The 5,414-nt window shown below is 39.0% G+C and overlaps 1 protein-coding gene across 9 annotated transcripts in view; it reads left to right on the top strand.

Annotated features, from left to right (window-relative positions):
• The first annotated feature begins 14 nt into the window (after positions 1-14).
• The window catches only part of FAM13B (family with sequence similarity 13, member B), a 76,824-nt gene continuing 71,424 nt past the window's right edge, over positions 15-5,414 (top strand). For 8 of the 9 annotated variants that reach the window (XM_012727878.1, XM_012727873.1, XM_012727877.1 and 5 more), the window contains exon 1: positions 30-327. The gene's annotated coding sequence lies outside the window, so the exon portion shown is untranslated. Of the gene's footprint in view, positions 328-5,414 lie in introns of all 9 variants that reach the window. The other variant, XM_004686758.2, reaches the window with a different exon arrangement.

The raw sequence follows: 5,414 nt of genomic DNA, 5'->3' as shown, positions 1-5,414 counted from the left end.
CCCCCGCCCTCTCTCCGCCCTCCCTCCGCCCTCCGCTCTCCTCCCGCTCGCCGTTAGGGAGGCTCTGCGTCTTAGCCGCTGCCTCAGTCGTTGCTCCCATCCCTTCTTCCGCGTCTCCGCCGCCGCCACCGACGGGGGCATCCGGGGGTCGCCTACCGGACTGGCCTCGCGCCACAGTCGCCGCTTCAGCCTCGCTCCAGCGGCAGCCGCAGGGAGAGGTTCGCCACCCGCGGCGTCACTTGGGGCCTCAGTTCTCGCCCTCTTGCTGTTGCCGCGGGTCCTGGAGAAGCGGCCGCGGCCGGGGAACGGGGCGTCGCGGTTCCAACGGTAGGTAAACGGGCGGGTACCCGCATCTGCGCATGCGCCGGTCTCCCGTCGCCGCGGCCCTTCCCCCCCTCCCCCCTTGCCGCCCCCCAGCGCGGTGTCCCACTGGTCAGTGCTTCAAGAGCTTTGCACGTTGGGGTGCGGGCGATCCGGGGCGGCGCCCAGCAGGTGGGCCATTCCGTAGAGAGGGCTTCATTTCTCCTCAGGCGAGAGGAGATGAAGGCGTACCCCCGGCTGCCAGGCGAGGGGGGCGGGGGTGTGGCATCCGTGGATTTTTCAGCTGCAGCAGTGAGCGTGAGCTGATGCGCCTTCTCACCTCCTGGCTCCCGCAGAGTGGAAGGCGCAGGATCCACGTTTTGTTTGTTAGCCTCCCCTGCACGTCCGACCTGCGCCACCTCCTTACCCACTTCCTTTATGCTAGGCAGTGAAGTTGATGCAGAAAAAAAAAAAAAAGTGTGGTTTATTCCGGGCTCAACTGCGCCCCTTTTTGAGGTCACGTGAGATGAGTGGTTGCTGACTTCCTTAAATCGCTCAGAGATATTGCCAGAATTGGGCTGTTGGTGCACTGGGGACTTGTCCAAGACGCACTTTGCCTACACCAGGCCGGAGGGGGTGCCGCATTAAATTTCTTGTGGGTTCGCCTGGTTTCCGAGATAAGATTATAGGAAACTGAATCAGTTGACACAGTCGTCCAGTGAGAAATTGGTAAACTTTAGTTTGTAATAAAAAGTTAAACTGACATTCAGTGAAGCAGTTAAGAATTTTAACTCGCTTACTCCATTCTGCTATCCAATCAGTAAAAATAGTGTCGACATTTACTTTCCTGAAACCTAATAATCTCAAAATGGCAATCACAATAATGCTGATATAAACCTTAAATAACTGGGTGCACTTACATTAAAGTGTAGTTTTGAATTATTGAATTTCTGTATTGTGAGACCGTTTTCCTTTTTGTTACATCGCAGTACTTTTTGGTCTGGGATTCTCACAAGTACTGTGCATTAGTGCTGGTTGTATGAAATTGAAAGAACTGATCCTTGTCTATCCTCTTGAACCTCTTCTTAATTTTTTAACCTGTGAGTCTACAAAGTGTGGCCGTATTTCCCCCCCCACACACACACATTTAATTGTGTTAGCAGTTACAGATCTAGGATAGAATTTAAGTCCATGGAAAGATGTAGGACTATCATCACGGTGTCATCAAATTTTCTTTTGCCAAGAAATTCTTTCTTGGGTGAAGTACATTGTGTTTTTTTATTAGAATACCGTTGTTTTAGGACAGAAGATGGCTAAATGAATACAGTATATTGTGACTTCTCAGTTTTCCCCACCAATTAATGAAAACTAGCTTTATTATTTATGAATAGCATTCTAGCATTCTGTACTTGGCTCCTGCTTCCTGTACACTAATATTAGGGAATTTTAAATATTGCTGTAGATACACTTTGAAAAGAAACTGTTAAAATTTAATCATTTTTAAGTTTCAGTATATTTACACTGTTGTGCACCCATCACCCCTGTCCAGTCCCAGAACTTGAACTTTTTCATCTCAAACAGAAACTGTTTCCATCCCCACTTTACCACTGGCTCTGGTAATTTTACTTCCTCTCTCTAATTTTGCCTATTCTAGGCACCTCATATAGATAGGATCATACAGCATTTGTCCTTTTCTGTCTGTTACTTCATTTGGCATGTTTTCAAGGTTCACCCATGTTTTGGTGAGAAATAGAATTTCCTTCCCATTTAGGGTTGAATAATACATGCATATTTTATTTAAACATTTCATCTGTTAATGGGACATTTGGCTTGATTGTACCTTTTTGATTTTTATGAATAATAGTGTTGGTGTATCTGTTTGAACCCATACTTTTTTTTCAATGTACACTCTAGAATTATTGTTTGGTTCATGTTTAATTTTTTCAGACTTTTCCAGAACTGCTGCTCCCTTCTATATTTCTACTAGCCATGTATAAAGGTTTTAGTTTTTCCACATTATTGCTAAAACTTGCCTTTTTTGTTTTGTTTTGTTTTATTGAGCTTTCATGAGCATAAACTGGTAACTCCAGTGGTTTTGATTTGCATTTCCTTTAGTGATGTTGAATATCTTTTCATACTTTTTGTTTGTGTTTCTCAATGTAGATAGATCTAGCCAAGCCCCTCTACCATTTTTGAACTGGTATTTGTTTCTTTGTTGTTGGCGTTATTTTTTAAAAAGGGATTACTTAAAAGTAGCTTTAAGTTATTTGTACATGAATGGAGTTTTTATCTGAAAATACTGTTCTGAAAATTAAATACTGAAGATTTTAATAGAAATAGGAAACATGTTTTACAGGTGGATAAATAGCAGAGACACTGATTTTATATCTGAAAGTGGTTTCTGATTATTTAGTAGGTCATACTGTATTTAGATCTCAACTAATTATCTGTACCAAGAACTATTATCACTTCAGTATTACAAAGGTGCACCCATTTATCTGAGACTCTGTCTTCACCAGTACAGTGTTTTATTAACATGTCCAGGAGCAGAAAAGATAGAGTCAAAGAAAACACACAGTAAGCAGTATTCCCCAAAGTCTGAGAGGGCTTGGGGGGGAGGGGGCTCTCCTCAAGGGAGACTGTAGATTAATATCTGAGCACCTTAGTTTGGCTGCCTTTGATTGGAAATGGAAATAATGAAAGATAATTGGAAAGGAATGTAATTAAGAGAGTTTAAATGTACCAACTACATATGATGTTATGCTAACTACTACACATTAATAATGGAATTTTAAGAATAAATCATTTTCATATCGATTTACTCACTCATCAGATATTTATCTCTTCTAAATTCCAAAGATACATTGAAAAACAACATCCAAGCAGTCACTTGGTGATGATTTACTACATACCATTGATTTATGCTTTTGAAACTAGTGAATTTTATGACATGTACATTAAATTATGCCTTAATAAAGCTATTTAAAAAAAACCACCAACAGCTGACTTCAAGTATCTTATACTCTTCCTGTGAATAACAGACATTGAACGAATAAAGAAATGAATATATAATAAAACTTTTGGAACATTTTGGAGTGAGAGGAAATTAACAGGGAAATCATTAGATTGAGTGGTTTGGAGAACCCTGGCCGGAGAATGGAAATTGAGAGTTGAAAATAGAAGAAGGTGGGAGAGTGTGTTTTAGGTAGATGAACCAGTGCATATAAAAACTTTGAGGGAAATTGATAGAGTGATAAGATAGTTTAATGAAATTCACTGGATTTCTGCTAGAAAGGAAAGCCTCCCCAAGTCTTTTCTGCCAGGTTATTATCTAGCTCAAGTGTAATTTTCATGTACTTTTCTGAGTGATAATATAGTGATTCTTTGGCTTTCAATGGATTTTGGAGAAATGCCTGTCTAATTTCTATTATTGTTCTTACAGAAATAGAAAAAAAGAGTTGCTTACCTAATTTTGAAATATTTATTTTAGCTTTTGTGTATATCAAGTTGCTTTTCTATATAGTTGAAAAGTAAAACTAAAAATAGAACTGAAAACTACTTGTTGGTTTAGTAGGTATTAATATTTTGTAGTCCTAATTTGGAACAAACACTAGTCACAATGGATTAATATGTTGAAAAGGCAAAGAGACATAAATTTAGGATCATGTGAGATGAAAGAAAGTTCATTGTTCCTGTTATGTTTGTAGGATCACTATTGAAATTTTCTTTCAAAAGATTTGTTTCTTTTGACTTGCTAATGTTTGATAATTTTTGACTAGCAAGTATGCAATAAGTGCTTTTTGAATTACCTTCTGTGTGGCTTCATACATTTCAGTAAAAGATTAAGTGAAATATTCAGTAATGGCAATAGTCATTGTTTCCTAAACAAGCATTCTCCTAAAAGACACCAGAGTTCTTATCGCTAGTTCAGTAACTATGAACCAGTTTCTTTAGCTGTCTGAGACTTTTTTTTCTTGATCCTCTTGGAGAGGTAATGATAATCTGTTCTGTTTAATCTCACTGTTCTGCTTTGAGGATTCATTTGGATCATGACTAGAAAGTATACCAGAAATGATAGCATCATTTCAGATATTGGGATAGTGCTATTGTTTATTATTTACAAGTGGGAGAACAAAAGATGAAGTCCTACTTTTTGCTCTTAATTCACAGTCCTAGTGGGAAAAACATAAAAACAAAAGTGTAATCAGTGAACTCAGCTTGTTCTTGAGACTGCAAAAAGAGAAATATTCTGCTTACAAGGGATCCATTTTTCTGGTAGTTGTGGAATTATCCACATACCATTTACATAAAAAAATGAAGTGTGCTGTGGTTTTGTGTTAATGACCAATAAGAAGTGATAAACAACCTTTTGAAGACCTTATTCTTTAGTATGTGGTGGGCCCTTGTTGTACAGGTTACATTGGTTGTAGAGGTGAAAGGTTATTGGAGTGGAGACTTGTCTTGAAAGGCCAAAATTTATAAAAATCGAAATCACACATAACTGACTAGAATATATGTTCTGTTATGCATATGTGACTCCTCAAACCTTTTGTATAACCTGAACTATAGTGCTTATTTAATATTTTTTTTTTGAAAAGATGAGTTATTGTACTGATACTTTGTGGGATAAGCAAATTTAGCACATACACACTTTGATGTAATAGAAAATCACGTTGAATTTGTGGAGTGCTTTAGGGGAAAGGAAACCTGTTGGAAGTGATCTTGTTCTAGTATGTTACAGGTTTACTCTTTAATCAGGGCAAGTGTCACTTTTCTTCAGTTTATAAGTAAGATTAAATGTCTTTCCTGTTTTTCATGTACTTAGTGTGAATCATGTATAACTGTATATCTGACTATATATCTAGAGAGTATCGTTGGGGAAGGTTCTCTAGTTTCCCCACCCTCTCTTTGGCTGTTTGAACCAGAATTGTGACTGGTTTCTAAGTAAATGTCGGAATGTTTTGTCCTTGTAATAGCATACATTTTAAATGTTTGGGCTTTTTTTTTTTTTTTTTCTTAAAGATTTATTTATTTGTACATACAGAACTGGGGTACAGGCCAGAGGCTCCGGGGTGGCGAGAGGATTCACCAGAGACAGAGTGGGGAGCAGAACA

This window comes from Condylura cristata, unplaced genomic scaffold (genome assembly GCF_000260355.1).
Source record: "Condylura cristata isolate star-nosed mole 26May11 unplaced genomic scaffold, ConCri1.0 scaffold00021, whole genome shotgun sequence".
NCBI classification, from domain to species: domain Eukaryota; kingdom Metazoa; phylum Chordata; class Mammalia; order Eulipotyphla; family Talpidae; genus Condylura; species Condylura cristata.
This window is presented reverse-complemented; position numbering and strand designations above follow the sequence as displayed.